This window comes from Argentina silus (assembly GCF_951799395.1).
Source record: "Argentina silus genome assembly, chromosome: 5".
In the NCBI taxonomy this organism is placed as follows: Eukaryota; Metazoa; Chordata; class Actinopteri; order Argentiniformes; family Argentinidae; genus Argentina; species Argentina silus.
Window position 1 is genome coordinate 24,007,752 of NC_139659.1, and position 16,128 is coordinate 24,023,879.

Consider the following 16,128-nt stretch of genomic DNA (forward strand, 5'->3'; position numbering starts at 1 on the left):
TGCTGCAGGAGGTGGAGCTGAACCCTGGACCGTGGCAGGCACTGCCGGGCTGGCTGCTGAAGACATACAGATACAAGTATCAATACTACTAGAATACTAGAGATTGATAATGGGATCCTTTTTCAGCATGACAAATAGTTACATCTGATGTCCCTTCACCCCAAAATAAAATATATGTGTCAATACGTGTGTACTCTGGATTCAAACATCAATAAACTTCAGGAAACGTTTGGGAATGGCTCGTTGGGAATGGCTGGCCAGTCCACGCTCCGCACAACTCCTCCAACAGAAGCGTAGCAGGACGAGGACGAAATCCAAAGGGAATGAACTCAACTCAACCACAAAACCCGGCCTTGCAGAACAAAGCCACTAGAAATAATGCATATCCTCTCTAAATTACCTCTTAATTTCGATTTTCTAATTGTTTGTTTCATCGTAATCTCCTTTCTAATTTATTCAGTAAAGATATTTCAATTCCATGTCAATTCAAGAGTCAATTCTCTTTCCACTGAATACTAGTATTCACTCAATGGAATATTCATTTAATTCCAATGTTTTAGCTTAGCTTAAACCGGAGATACTGTATCATTAGCTGGAGATAGCTCATTTAACTTCACATTAGCAAGACATATGTTGGTGGTGCTAACCATTGAATGCTACTGCTATCATCACGTTAGTTTGTGGCTAGCGCTGCTAATATAATGAAAATACTCACCAAGGGAAATATTTCCAAGGTTACAGGAGCTTGGAACAGGAACTGTGGAAGGGTGATTCGAAGATTGTGGGTTCGTGGAAAGCTCGTATGTCTTTGAAAACTGAATAACTCCATCAATAACTTTGTTAGCAATGAGGCTATTTGCTAGCAGCTATGCTACTCCACACTCTAGCTCACACGACGCTTGTCAAAGTAACACGAGTAACACGACTATTATATTCTCAATAATGGAAATAAGTAGTTCTAAACAGATCTTGCAAAGGAAAATTACTTTTAAAGCATTTCTTCACACACGTGGCAGGAATGTACAGCGCATAGTACATACAGGTCTGATCAGTACGAGAGCTAACACGGAAAAGACAGAGCGATATGATTTTTCCATAATCCAAAGAGGCGTAGGGCGGATCTACACGTCTGATTGGTTAACTCACGACGAGACTAGAGTTCTCATTGGTTGATTGTATAGTTTTTCAATTATGCAAAAACTAACGAAATACTGCGAAATAATAATGATGTCATTCACAAATCACCTTTCCAAGTTCTTACATGAAATACCATTTCCAGTTTTTAACCATGAATATATCGCATATCATCTTATCTTTTATCGATTTTTGCTTCTCTCAATCATCATATATTCTTCATGTCTAATATTTAGTACGAATTCACTTATTTTAAGGATCATTCTATTTATTTAACTAATTTCATAATACTTGAAGTGTATTACAAACATTTTGGTCCAAGCACTTGTAATCTCTCGCCTTGACTACTGCAATGCACTCTTGGCCGGACTCCCCGCCTCCTCCATCAGGCCTCTGCAGCTCATCCAGAACGCTGCCGCTCGTCTGGTGTTCAATCTCCCCAAATTCTCCCATGTCACGCCCCTCCTCCGGCTTCCGGTAGCAGCTCGCATCAAATTCAAGACCCTGGTGCTTGCCTACCGGGCGGCAAAGGGAACAGCCCCTCCCTACTTGCAAGCAATGGTTAGCCCCCAAACCCCTGCAAGATCACTCCGCTCGTCCACCTCGGCTGCCCGCCTGGCACCGCCGCCTCTATGTGGATGCAGTGGCCGCGCTACTCGGTCACGGCTTTTCACTGTCCTGGCGCCCCGCTGGTGGACTGAGCTTCCCACAACGGTCAGGACTGCAGAGTCACTTCTGATCTTCCGCCATAGATTGAAAAACCATCTCTTCAAGCTACATCTTAACAGCCCCTCCTAAAGACCGCTTCACCCTCACTACCCCCCCTATACTAACCCTAACCCAGAGACCTCTTCTCCCCTGCTACCCCCCTGTACAAGTTCTCTCCTGTTAACAAAATATTTAAAAAAAAATAAAAAATAAAATAATGAATCTACTGGCATTACAACTGCCAATGGTCCCTGGTGTGAGCATCGATTACTTTGTCTTATGATGACTGTTGGATAGATGATTCACTTACTTAAACAAATGTATTGTAACGAACGGCGGGGCAGAGCAGCTTGCCTTAAGCGGGTATCGAACTCGCAACCTTCCGCTTACAAACCGGCCGCGCTAGCCACAACACCAAGAGAGTTAACTCCCTTGGCGGAGCTGCTAACGGACCTTACACAGGGTCGTTACACTATCCCCTCCGTTCGGGAGAGCGTGCCCTCACGCTTCACTATACAAGTCTCTCACGTGGACACGCCTCTCCGATGGCCTCACGGGCGCCATCCCACTTCTGACACCAATGTAACGAACGGCGGGGCAGAGCAGCTTGCCTTAAGCGGGTATCGAACTCGCAACCTTCCGCTTACAAACCGGCCGCGCTAGCCACAACACCAAGAGAGTTAACTCACTTGGCGGAGCTGCTAACGGGCCTTACACAGGGTCGTTACAGTATTGTTGTACGTCGCTTTGGATAAAGGCGTCTGCTAAATGCCATGAATGTAAATTATTAATAGGCTCTAATTTGTCTGGGTTACACAATGTTTTAAATTAGGTAGCATGTTTTGTTTTAAGGCATTGGCAAGCTATTAGAAGTGTTTGTGTGACAGGAGAGACACTTGCCTTCTTGGGTCACTTCAAGGCTGAAATGCACAAATGCCCAAAAAAGAATGAATCAGTTGCTAAACCATATGTGAGGCCTAAAACATAATGAAAACAGTGTTTTACATTATGGAGCATGTGTTGGTTCTTTTTTTAAGGCATTGGCAAGCTATTGGAAGTGTTTCTGTGACATGAGAGACATTTGTTCCATAGGTACTCACGCCGGAAGCATTAAAATTGCGGTAATCTGAAGCCACACACCTCTACTGGAGTAGGGAAGTCATGTTTGACCCTGACGACAAATAGCTTACCGTCCACTTTCGTCATTTGCTGCTGTTGTTATTTTTAACAGCTTTGCATTGATTGCTCAACATATTATTCACAAATTTGTTAGAGGAAACAAAATATTTGCACAGGCAAATTATTTGGTTACAAATGCGACTGGTTATAAACAAGGTTACACAACTCTGGTTTCCATAGTGTAACGACCCTGTGTAAGGCAAGTTAGCAGCTCCGCCAAGGGAGTTAACTCTCTTGGTGTTGTGGCTAGCGCGGCCGGTTTGTAAGCGAGAGGTTGCGAGTTCGATACCCGCTTAATGCAAGCTACTCTATCCCGCCGTTCGCTACAATATTGATATTGGCCAAGTTTCCATATTAAATTATGCTGCATAACAGACTTCACTCAGAAAATATGATTCCCAAATGTGTTAGGCTATATGCCTAGTTCTCCACTTTGCACCCCATTATGACGTGTTTAATGACGTCACCTCTAAACTCCTAAACAATCTCGACAAGACGCATCTTTCAACTTTTCATTCATCAGCTCAAAAAGTATAAACATGAAAAGTATTTTTCAAGCAAGTCAATCTGAATGAAAGTTATTGAGAGGAGTTAGTCTTCACAATTGAAAGTTGAAGTGAGGTGTTCAAGCTTTAAAAATGAAAACGGAGACACATTTTGAAATTTCCCCATTGAGAGCAAACGGCTATAGGAATTAATAGGATGTCAGGTAAAGTTAGTTTTTTTTCAAACAAGTGAAGTTACACAAGTCTGGGCATTTAAAAGTTGATTTGACGTGAACAGGTTAAGCGGATTAGACTGTGCACGCGTTGGTATAGGATTTCATTGATTCTATTTTTTATGCTCAATAAGTATAAATGGTATAAGAGAGAGAGAAGGTAAGAGAGAAGGTTATGTTTGTATGGGTTAGAAGGTTCGTTAGAATGTTGTAAGGTTGGGTAGTTCAGTGGAGTGTGTAGAGGTTGGTTAACCGGATGAGATCCTCTCCATGTCACCTGGTAAGAGCGATCGGCCAGGTAGGATGCAAACCAGGAGAGTGCAGAGAGATGCCCAATTCTGAGAGGGTAGAGAGAAGGATCAGGTGGTTTACAGTGTCGAATGCAGCAGACATGGAGAGGATCTCATGGAACGATCGGTTCCATTCAACATTTGTTGGGTTACACGGTTTGTAGGGAACACGAGGATATGTGTCTTTTAATTTTATTCCGCCGGTAACCTATGGTTTAGAAGCATCAAAGTGCGGCCCTCCCCCCCCCCCAAGGAGGATTCTTGGCATGTTTTTATTCCTGTGTGTGTCTGTGTGTGTCTGTGTGTGTATGTGTGTCTGTTGTCTGCCTCCATTTATGTTCACCTCTTAAGGCCTGCACACAGACAGTCAGTGCCTGCCTATGACACTCTCTCATGGCCCTGGGTGTGTGTGTTGTCTGCCTCCATGTATGTTCACCTCCAGAGAGGTGCATAGGCTTAAGGCCTGCACACAGACAGACAGACAGTGCCTGCCTATGACACTCTCTCATGTCCCTGGGTGTGTGTGTTGTCTGCCTCCATGTGTTTTCACCTCCAGAGGTGCATAGGCTTAAGGCCTGCACACAGACAGACAGTCAGTGCCTGCCTATGACACTCTCTCATGGCCCTGGGTGTGTGTGTGTGTGTGTGTGTGTGTGTGTGTGTGTGTGTGTGTGTGTGTGTGTGTGTGTGTTTGTGTTGTCTGCCTCCATGTGCATTCACTTCCAGAGGTAACATGTACACAGAGACTGCCAATATATGGTTTCATCCATGTGCCATCTGCTGGACTTGTGTGGGGCTGCAGGCTATGATAAAGGGAGGTCATGGGGCATGATTCAGAGACCCTTGTTTTGACCCCCATGCAGGCCACACACATGCACTAGGCCGCTCTGTGGGTCACTGTATCACCCCCCTAGTCTCTCTCCATCTCCCCCTCTATCATGTTTTATGATTAGTACTATTACTACTACTACTATTACTACTTCTACTTGTACTACTACTAGTACTACTACTACTAATAGTACTAGTACTACTAATACTACTAGTACTACTACTAATACAACTATACTACTACTACTAGTACTACTACTACTGGCCTCCATCCCCAGTGGATGAGCAGCAGAGGGACCTCAAGTGGAGAGAGTGGAGGGGGCCATGGAGTGATAGAGAAGGTGAAACATGAAGGGGCCAAGAGGTCAAACATGATGGAGAGAGACTAGGAGGCAGACAGTGACCCACACAGGGGCCTGGTGCATGTGTGTGTTGCCTGCCTGGTAGTTGAAACATACAGTTCCACAGGTTAAAACATGATAGAGGGGGAGATGGAGAGAGACTAGGGGGCATCGTACTATTACTACTACTACTACTACTACTACTAGTGCTACTACTACTAGTACAACTACTATCGTACTATGATGACTACTACTATCGTACTACTACTACTACTAATACAAGTACTACTACTACTACTACTAGTGCTACTACTACTAGTACAACTACTATCGTACTATGATGACTACTACTATCGTACTACTACTACAACTACTACAACTACAACTTTACTAGTACTACTACTGCTTATACTAGTACTACAACTAGTTCTACTACTACTACAATATTACTACTAGTACTACTACTATTGTACTATTACTACTACTACTCCTACTAGTACTACTACTACTACTACTACTACAGCTATACTACTACTACGATTGTACTACTAGTACTACTACTATCGTGCTATTACGACTACTACTATCGTACAACTACTACTACTACTAGTAGTATGACTAGTACGACTACTACTACTACTACTACTAGTACTACTACTACTACTACAACTATACTATTACAACTACTACTACTTCTCACCCCAACCATAGACTTTTCACCCCACTCCCCTCCGGGAGGCGCTACAGGTCTCTCCGCACCTGAACCAGTAGGTTCAGAGGCAGCTTCTTCCCTGCGGCTGTCACCCTACTGAACTTGAACACTGCACCGACCTGACAACCTGCTACCCCCCTGTACAAGTTCTCTCCTGTTAACAAAATATTTAAAAAAAAATAAAAAAAAAAATAATGAATCTACTGGCATTACAACTGCCAATGGTCCCTGGTGTGAGCATCGATTACTTCGTCTTATGATGACTGTTGGATAGATGATTCACTTACTTAAACAAATGTATTGTTGTACGTCGCTTTGGATAAAGGCGTCTGCTAAATGCCATGAATGTAAATTATTAATAGGCTCTAATTTGTCTGGGTTACACAATGTTTTAAATTAGGTAGCATGTTTTGTTTTAAGGCATTGGCAAGCTATTAGAAGTGTTTGTGTGACAGGAGAGACACTTGCCTTCTTGGGTCACTTCAAGGCTGAAATGCACAAATGCCCAAAAAAGAATGAATCAGTTGCTAAACCATATGTGAGGCCTAAAACATAATGAAAACAGTGTTTTACATTATGGAGCATGTGTTGGTTCTTTTTTTAAGGCATTGGCAAGCTATTGGAAGTGTTTCTGTGACATGAGAGACATTTGTTCCATAGGTACTCACGCCGGAAGCATTAAAATTGCGGTAATCTGAAGCCACAAACCTCTACTGGAGTAGGGAAGTCATGTTTGACCCTGACGACAAATAGTTTACCGTCCACTTTCGTCATTTGCTGCTGTTGTTATTTTTAACAGCTTTCCATTGATTGCTCAACATATTATTCACAAATTTGTTAGAGGAAACAAAATATTTGCACAGGCAAATTATTTGGTTACAAATGCGACTGGTTATAAACAAGGTTACACAACTCTGGTTTCCATAGTGTAACGACCCTGTGTAAGGCCCGTTAGCAGCTCCGCCAAGGGAGTTAACTCTCTTGGTGTTGTGGCTAGCGCGGCCGGTTTGTAAGCGAGAGGTTGCGAGTTCGATACCCGCTTAATGCAAGCTACTCTATCCCGCCGTTCGCTACAATATTGATATTGGCCAAGTTTCCATATTAAATTATGCTGCATAACAGACTTCACTCAGAAAATATGATTCCCAAATGTGTTAGGCTATATGCCTAGTTCTCCACTTTGCACCCCATTATGACGTGTTTAATGACGTCACCTCTAAACTCCTAAACAATCTCGACAAGACGCATCTTTCAACTTTTCATTCATCAGCTCAAAAAGTATAAACATGAAAAGTATTTTTCAAGCAAGTCAATCTGAATGAAAGTTATTGAGAGGAGTTAGTCTTCACAATTGAAAGTTGAAGTGAGGTGTTCAAGCTTTAAAAATGAAAACGGAGACACATTTTGAAATTTCCCCATTGAGAGCAAACGGCTATAGGAATTAATAGGATGTCAGGTAAAGTTAGTTTTTTTTCAAACAAGTGAAGTTACACAAGTCTGGGCATTTAAAAGTTGATTTGACGTGAACAGGTTAAGCGGATTAGACTGTGCACGCGTTGGTATAGGATTTCATTGATTCTATTTTTTATGCTCAATAAGTATAAATGGTATAAGAGAGAGAGAAGGTAAGAGAGAAGGTTATGTTTGTATGGGTTAGAAGGTTCGTTAGAATGTTGTAAGGTTGGGTAGTTCAGTGGAGTGTGTAGAGGTTGGTTAACCGGATGAGATCCTCTCCATGTCACCTGGTAAGAGCGATCGGCCAGGTAGGATGCAAACCAGGAGAGTGCAGAGAGATGCCCAATTCTGAGAGGGTAGAGAGAAGGATCAGGTGGTTTACAGTGTCGAATGCAGCAGACATGGAGAGGATCTCATGGAACGATCGGTTCCATTCAACATTTGTTGGGTTACACGGTTTGTAGGGAACACGAGGATATGTGTCTTTTAATTTTATTCCGCCGGTAACCTATGGTTTAGAAGCATCAAAGTGCGGCCCTCCCCCCCCCCCAAGGAGGATTCTTGGCATGTTTTTATTCCTGTGTGTGTCTGTGTGTGTCTGTGTGTGTATGTGTGTCTGTTGTCTGCCTCCATTTATGTTCACCTCTTAAGGCCTGCACACAGACAGTCAGTGCCTGCCTATGACACTCTCTCATGGCCCTGGGTGTGTGTGTTGTCTGCCTCCATGTATGTTCACCTCCAGAGAGGTGCATAGGCTTAAGGCCTGCACACAGACAGACAGACAGTGCCTGCCTATGACACTCTCTCATGTCCCTGGGTGTGTGTGTTGTCTGCCTCCATGTGTTTTCACCTCCAGAGGTGCATAGGCTTAAGGCCTGCACACAGACAGACAGTCAGTGCCTGCCTATGACACTCTCTCATGGCCCTGGGTGTGTGTGTGTGTGTGTGTGTGTGTGTGTGTGTGTGTGTGTGTGTGTGTGTGTGTGTGTGTGTTTGTGTTGTCTGCCTCCATGTGCATTCACTTCCAGAGGTAACATGTACACAGAGACTGCCAATATATGGTTTCATCCATGTGCCATCTGCTGGACTTGTGTGGGGCTGCAGGCTATGATAAAGGGAGGTCATGGGGCATGATTCAGAGACCCTTGTTTTGACCCCCATGCAGGCCACACACATGCACTAGGCCGCTCTGTGGGTCACTGTATCACCCCCCTAGTCTCTCTCCATCTCCCCCTCTATCATGTTTTATGATTAGTACTATTACTACTACTACTATTACTACTTCTACTTGTACTACTACTAGTACTACTACTACTAATAGTACTAGTACTACTAATACTACTAGTACTACTACTAATACAACTATACTACTACTACTAGTACTATTACTACTGGCCTCCATCCCCAGTGGATGAGCAGCAGAGGGACCTCAAGTGGAGAGAGTGGAGGGGGCCATGGAGTGATAGAGAAGGTGAAACATGAAGGGGCCAAGAGGTCAAACATGATGGAGAGAGACTAGGAGGCAGACAGTGACCCACACAGGGGCCTGGTGCATGTGTGTGTTGCCTGCCTGGTAGTTGAAACATACAGTTCCACAGGTTAAAACATGATAGAGGGGGAGATGGAGAGAGACTAGGGGGCATCGTACTATTACTACTACTACTACTACTACTACTAGTGCTACTACTACTAGTACAACTACTATCGTACTATGATGACTACTACTATCGTACTACTACTACTACTAATACAAGTACTACTACTACTACTACTAGTGCTACTACTACTAGTACAACTACTATCGTACTATGATGACTACTACTATCGTACTACTACTACAACTACTACAACTACAACTTTACTAGTACTACTACTGCTTATACTAGTACTACAACTAGTTCTACTACTACTACAATATTACTACTAGTACTACTACTATTGTACTATTACTACTACTACTCCTACTAGTACTACTACTACTACTACTACTACAGCTATACTACTACTACGATTGTACTACTAGTACTACTACTATCGTGCTATTACGACTACTACTATCGTACAACTACTACTACTACTAGTAGTATGACTAGTACGACTACTACTACTACTACTACTAGTACTACTACTACTACTACAACTATACTATTACAACTACTACTACTTCTCACCCCAACCATAGACTTTTCACCCCACTCCCCTCCGGGAGGCGCTACAGGTCTCTCCGCACCTGAACCAGTAGGTTCAGAGGCAGCTTCTTCCCTGCGGCTGTCACCCTACTGAACTTGAACACTGCACCGACCTGACAACCTGCTACCCCCCTGTACAAGTTCTCTCCTGTTAACAAAATATTTAAAAAAAAATAAAAAATAAAATAATGAATCTACTGGCATTACAACTGCCAATGGTCCCTGGTGTGAGCATCGATTACTTCGTCTTATGATGACTGTTGGATAGATGATTCACTTACTTAAACAAATGTATTGTTGTACGTCGCTTTGGATAAAGGCGTCTGCTAAATGCCATGAATGTAAATTATTAATAGGCTCTAATTTGTCTGGGTTACACAATGTTTTAAATTAGGTAGCATGTTTTGTTTTAAGGCATTGGCAAGCTATTAGAAGTGTTTGTGTGACAGGAGAGACACTTGCCTTCTTGGGTCACTTCAAGGCTGAAATGCACAAATGCCCAAAAAAGAATGAATCAGTTGCTAAACCATATGTGAGGCCTAAAACATAATGAAAACAGTGTTTTACATTATGGAGCATGTGTTGGTTCTTTTTTTAAGGCATTGGCAAGCTATTGGAAGTGTTTCTGTGACATGAGAGACATTTGTTCCATAGGTACTCACGCCGGAAGCATTAAAATTGCGGTAATCTGAAGCCACACACCTCTACTGGAGTAGGGAAGTCATGTTTGACCCTGACGACAAATAGTTTACCGTCCACTTTCGTCATTTGCTGCTGTTGTTATTTTTAACAGCTTTCCATTGATTGCTCAACATATTATTCACAAATTTGTTAGAGGAAACAAAATATTTGCACAGGCAAATTATTTGGTTACAAATGCGACTGGTTATAAACAAGGTTACACAACTCTGGTTTCCATAGTGTAACGACCCTGTGTAAGGCCCGTTAGCAGCTCCGCCAAGGGAGTTAACTCTCTTGGTGTTGTGGCTAGCGCCGCCGGTTTGTAAGCGAGAGGTTGCGAGTTCGATACCCGCTTAATGCAAGCTACTCTATCCCGCCGTTCGCTACAATATTGATATTGGCCAAGTTTCCATATTAAATTATGCTGCATAACAGACTTCACTCAGAAAATATGATTCCCAAATGTGTTAGGCTATATGCCTAGTTCTCCACTTTGCACCCCATTATGACGTGTTTAATGACGTCACCTCTAAACTCCTAAACAATCTCGACAAGACGCATCTTTCAACTTTTCATTCATCAGCTCAAAAAGTATAAACATGAAAAGTATTTTTCAAGCAAGTCAATCTGAATGAAAGTTATTGAGAGGAGTTAGTCTTCACAATTGAAAGTTGAAGTGAGGTGTTCAAGCTTTAAAAATGAAAACGGAGACACATTTTGAAATTTCCCCATTGAGAGCAAACGGCTATAGGAATTAATAGGATGTCAGGTAAAGTTAGTTTTTTTTCAAACAAGTGAAGTTACACAAGTCTGGGCATTTAAAAGTTGATTTGACGTGAACAGGTTAAGCGGATTAGACTGTGCACGCGTTGGTATAGGATTTCATTGATTCTATTTTTTATGCTCAATAAGTATAAATGGTAGAAGAGAGAGAGAAGGTAAGAGAGAAGGTTATGTTTGTATGGGTTAGAAGGTTCGTTAGAATGTTGTAAGGTTGGGTAGTTCAGTGGAGTGTGTAGAGGTTGGTTAACCGGATGAGATCCTCTCCATGTCACCTGGTAAGAGCGATCGGCCAGGTAGGATGCAAACCAGGAGAGTGCAGAGAGATGCCCAATTCTGAGAGGGTAGAGAGAAGGATCAGGTGGTTTACAGTGTCGAATGCAGCAGACATGGAGAGGATCTCATGGAACGATCGGTTCCATTCAACATTTGTTGGGTTACACGGTTTGTAGGGAACACGAGGATATGTGTCTTTTAATTTTATTCCGCCGGTAACCTATGGTTTAGAAGCATCAAAGTGCGGCCCTCCCCCCCCCCCAAGGAGGATTCTTGGCATGTTTTTATTCCTGTGTGTGTCTGTGTGTGTCTGTGTGTGTATGTGTGTCTGTTGTCTGCCTCCATTTATGTTCACCTCTTAAGGCCTGCACACAGACAGTCAGTGCCTGCCTATGACACTCTCTCATGGCCCTGGGTGTGTGTGTTGTCTGCCTCCATGTATGTTCACCTCCAGAGAGGTGCATAGGCTTAAGGCCTGCACACAGACAGACAGACAGTGCCTGCCTATGACACTCTCTCATGTCCCTGGGTGTGTGTGTTGTCTGCCTCCATGTGTTTTCACCTCCAGAGGTGCATAGGCTTAAGGCCTGCACACAGACAGACAGTCAGTGCCTGCCTATGACACTCTCTCATGGCCCTGGGTGTGTGTGTGTGTGTGTGTGTGTGTGTGTGTGTGTGTGTGTGTGTGTGTGTGTGTGTGTGTGTTTGTGTTGTCTGCCTCCATGTGCATTCACTTCCAGAGGTAACATGTACACAGAGACTGCCAATATATGGTTTCATCCATGTGCCATCTGCTGGACTTGTGTGGGGCTGCAGGCTATGATAAAGGGAGGTCATGGGGCATGATTCAGAGACCCTTGTTTTGACCCCCATGCAGGCCACACACATGCACTAGGCCGCTCTGTGGGTCACTGTATCACCCCCCTAGTCTCTCTCCATCTCCCCCTCTATCATGTTTTATGATTAGTACTATTACTACTACTACTATTACTACTTCTACTTGTACTACTACTAGTACTACTACTACTAATAGTACTAGTACTACTAATACTACTAGTACTACTACTAATACAACTATACTACTACTACTAGTACTACTACTACTGGCCTCCATCCCCAGTGGATGAGCAGCAGAGGGACCTCAAGTGGAGAGAGTGGAGGGGGCCATGGAGTGATAGAGAAGGTGAAACATGAAGGGGCCAAGAGGTCAAACATGATGGAGAGAGACTAGGAGGCAGACAGTGACCCACACAGGGGCCTGGTGCATGTGTGTGTTGCCTGCCTGGTAGTTGAAACATACAGTTCCACAGGTTAAAACATGATAGAGGGGGAGATGGAGAGAGACTAGGGGGCATCGTACTATTACTACTACTACTACTACTACTACTAGTGCTACTACTACTAGTACAACTACTATCGTACTATGATGACTACTACTATCGTACTACTACTACTACTAATACAAGTACTACTACTACTACTACTAGTGCTACTACTACTAGTACAACTACTATCGTACTATGATGACTACTACTATCGTACTACTACTACAACTACTACAACTACAACTTTACTAGTACTACTACTGCTTATACTAGTACTACAACTAGTTCTACTACTACTACAATATTACTACTAGTACTACTACTATTGTACTATTACTACTACTACTCCTACTAGTACTACTACTACTACTACTACTACAGCTATACTACTACTACGATTGTACTACTAGTACTACTACTATCGTGCTATTACGACTACTACTATCGTACAACTACTACTACTACTAGTAGTATGACTAGTACGACTACTACTACTACTACTACTAGTACTACTACTACTACTACAACTATACTATTACAACTACTACTACTTCTCACCCCAACCATAGACTTTTCACCCCACTCCCCTCCGGGAGGCGCTACAGGTCTCTCCGCACCTGAACCAGTAGGTTCAGAGGCAGCTTCTTCCCTGCGGCTGTCACCCTACTGAACTTGAACACTGCACCGACCTGACAACCTGCTACCCCCCTGTACAAGTTCTCTCCTGTTAACAAAATATTTAAAAAAAAATAAAAAATAAAATAATGAATCTACTGGCATTACAACTGCCAATGGTCCCTGGTGTGAGCATCGATTACTTCGTCTTATGATGACTGTTGGATAGATGATTCACTTACTTAAACAAATGTATTGTTGTACGTCGCTTTGGATAAAGGCGTCTGCTAAATGCCATGAATGTAAATTATTAATAGGCTCTAATTTGTCTGGGTTACACAATGTTTTAAATTAGGTAGCATGTTTTGTTTTAAGGCATTGGCAAGCTATTAGAAGTGTTTGTGTGACAGGAGAGACACTTGCCTTCTTGGGTCACTTCAAGGCTGAAATGCACAAATGCCCAAAAAAGAATGAATCAGTTGCTAAACCATATGTGAGGCCTAAAACATAATGAAAACAGTGTTTTACATTATGGAGCATGTGTTGGTTCTTTTTTTAAGGCATTGGCAAGCTATTGGAAGTGTTTCTGTGACATGAGAGACATTTGTTCCATAGGTACTCACGCCGGAAGCATTAAAATTGCGGTAATCTGAAGCCACAAACCTCTACTGGAGTAGGGAAGTCATGTTTGACCCTGACGACAAATAGTTTACCGTCCACTTTCGTCATTTGCTGCTGTTGTTATTTTTAACAGCTTTCCATTGATTGCTCAACATATTATTCACAAATTTGTTAGAGGAAACAAAATATTTGCACAGGCAAATTATTTGGTTACAAATGCGACTGGTTATAAACAAGGTTACACAACTCTGGTTTCCATAGTGTAACGACCCTGTGTAAGGCCCGTTAGCAGCTCCGCCAAGGGAGTTAACTCTCTTGGTGTTGTGGCTAGCGCGGCCGGTTTGTAAGCGAGAGGTTGCGAGTTCGATACCCGCTTAATGCAAGCTACTCTATCCCGCCGTTCGCTACAATATTGATATTGGCCAAGTTTCCATATTAAATTATGCTGCATAACAGACTTCACTCAGAAAATATGATTCCCAAATGTGTTAGGCTATATGCCTAGTTCTCCACTTTGCACCCCATTATGACGTGTTTAATGACGTCACCTCTAAACTCCTAAACAATCTCGACAAGACGCATCTTTCAACTTTTCATTCATCAGCTCAAAAAGTATAAACATGAAAAGTATTTTTCAAGCAAGTCAATCTGAATGAAAGTTATTGAGAGGAGTTAGTCTTCACAATTGAAAGTTGAAGTGAGGTGTTCAAGCTTTAAAAATGAAAACGGAGACACATTTTGAAATTTCCCCATTGAGAGCAAACGGCTATAGGAATTAATAGGATGTCAGGTAAAGTTAGTTTTTTTTCAAACAAGTGAAGTTACACAAGTCTGGGCATTTAAAAGTTGATTTGACGTGAACAGGTTAAGCGGATTAGACTGTGCACGCGTTGGTATAGGATTTCATTGATTCTATTTTTTATGCTCAATAAGTATAAATGGTATAAGAGAGAGAGAAGGTAAGAGAGAAGGTTATGTTTGTATGGGTTAGAAGGTTCGTTAGAATGTTGTAAGGTTGGGTAGTTCAGTGGAGTGTGTAGAGGTTGGTTAACCGGATGAGATCCTCTCCATGTCACCTGGTAAGAGCGATCGGCCAGGTAGGATGCAAACCAGGAGAGTGCAGAGAGATGCCCAATTCTGAGAGGGTAGAGAGAAGGATCAGGTGGTTTACAGTGTCGAATGCAGCAGACATGGAGAGGATCTCATGGAACGATCGGTTCCATTCAACATTTGTTGGGTTACACGGTTTGTAGGGAACACGAGGATATGTGTCTTTTAATTTTATTCCGCCGGTGACCTATGGTTTAGAAGCATCAAAGTGCGGCCCCCCCCCCCCCCCCCAAGGAGGATTCTTGGCATGTTTTCACTTGGTTTTTATTCCTGTGTGTGTCTGTGTGTGTATGTGTGTCTGTTGTCTGCCTCCATTTATGTTCACCTCTTAAGGCCTGCACACAGACAGTCAGTGCCTGCCTATGACACTCTCTCATGGCCCTGGGTGTGTGTGTTGTCTGCCTCCATGTATGTTCACCTCCAGAGAGGTGCATAGGCTTAAGGCCTGCACACAGTCAGACAGACAGTGCCTGCCTATGACACTCTCTCATGTCCCTGTCTGTGTGTGTTGTCTGCCTCCATGTGTTTTCACCTCCAGAGGTGCATAAGCTTAAGGCCTGCACACAGACAGTCAGTGCCTGCCTATGACACTCTCTCATGGCCCTGGGTGTGTGTGTGTTGTCTGCCTCCATGTATGTTCACCTCCAGAGAGGTGCATAGGCTTAAGGCCTGCACACAGACAGACAGACAGTGCCTGCCTATGACACTCTCTCATGTCCCTGGGTGTGTGTGTTGTCTGCCTCCATGTGTTTTCACCTCCAGAGGTGCATAGGCTTAAGGCCTGCACACAGACAGACAGTCAGTGCCTGCCTATGACACTCTCTCATGGCCCTGGGTGTGTGTGTGTGTGTGTGTGTGTGTGTGTGTGTGTGTGTGTGTGTGTGTGTGTGTTTGTGTTGTCTGCCTCCATGTGCATTCACTTCCAGAGGTAACATGTACACAGAGACTGCCAATATATGGTTTCATCCATGTGCCATCTGCTGGACTTGTGTGGGGCTGCAGGCTATGATAAAGGGAGGTCATGGGGCATGATTCAGAGACCCTTGTTTTGACCCCCATGCAGGCCACACACATGCACTAGGCCGCTCTGTGGGTCACTGTATCACCCCCCTAGTCTCTCTCCATCTCCCCCTCTATCATGTTTTATGATTAGTACTATTACTACT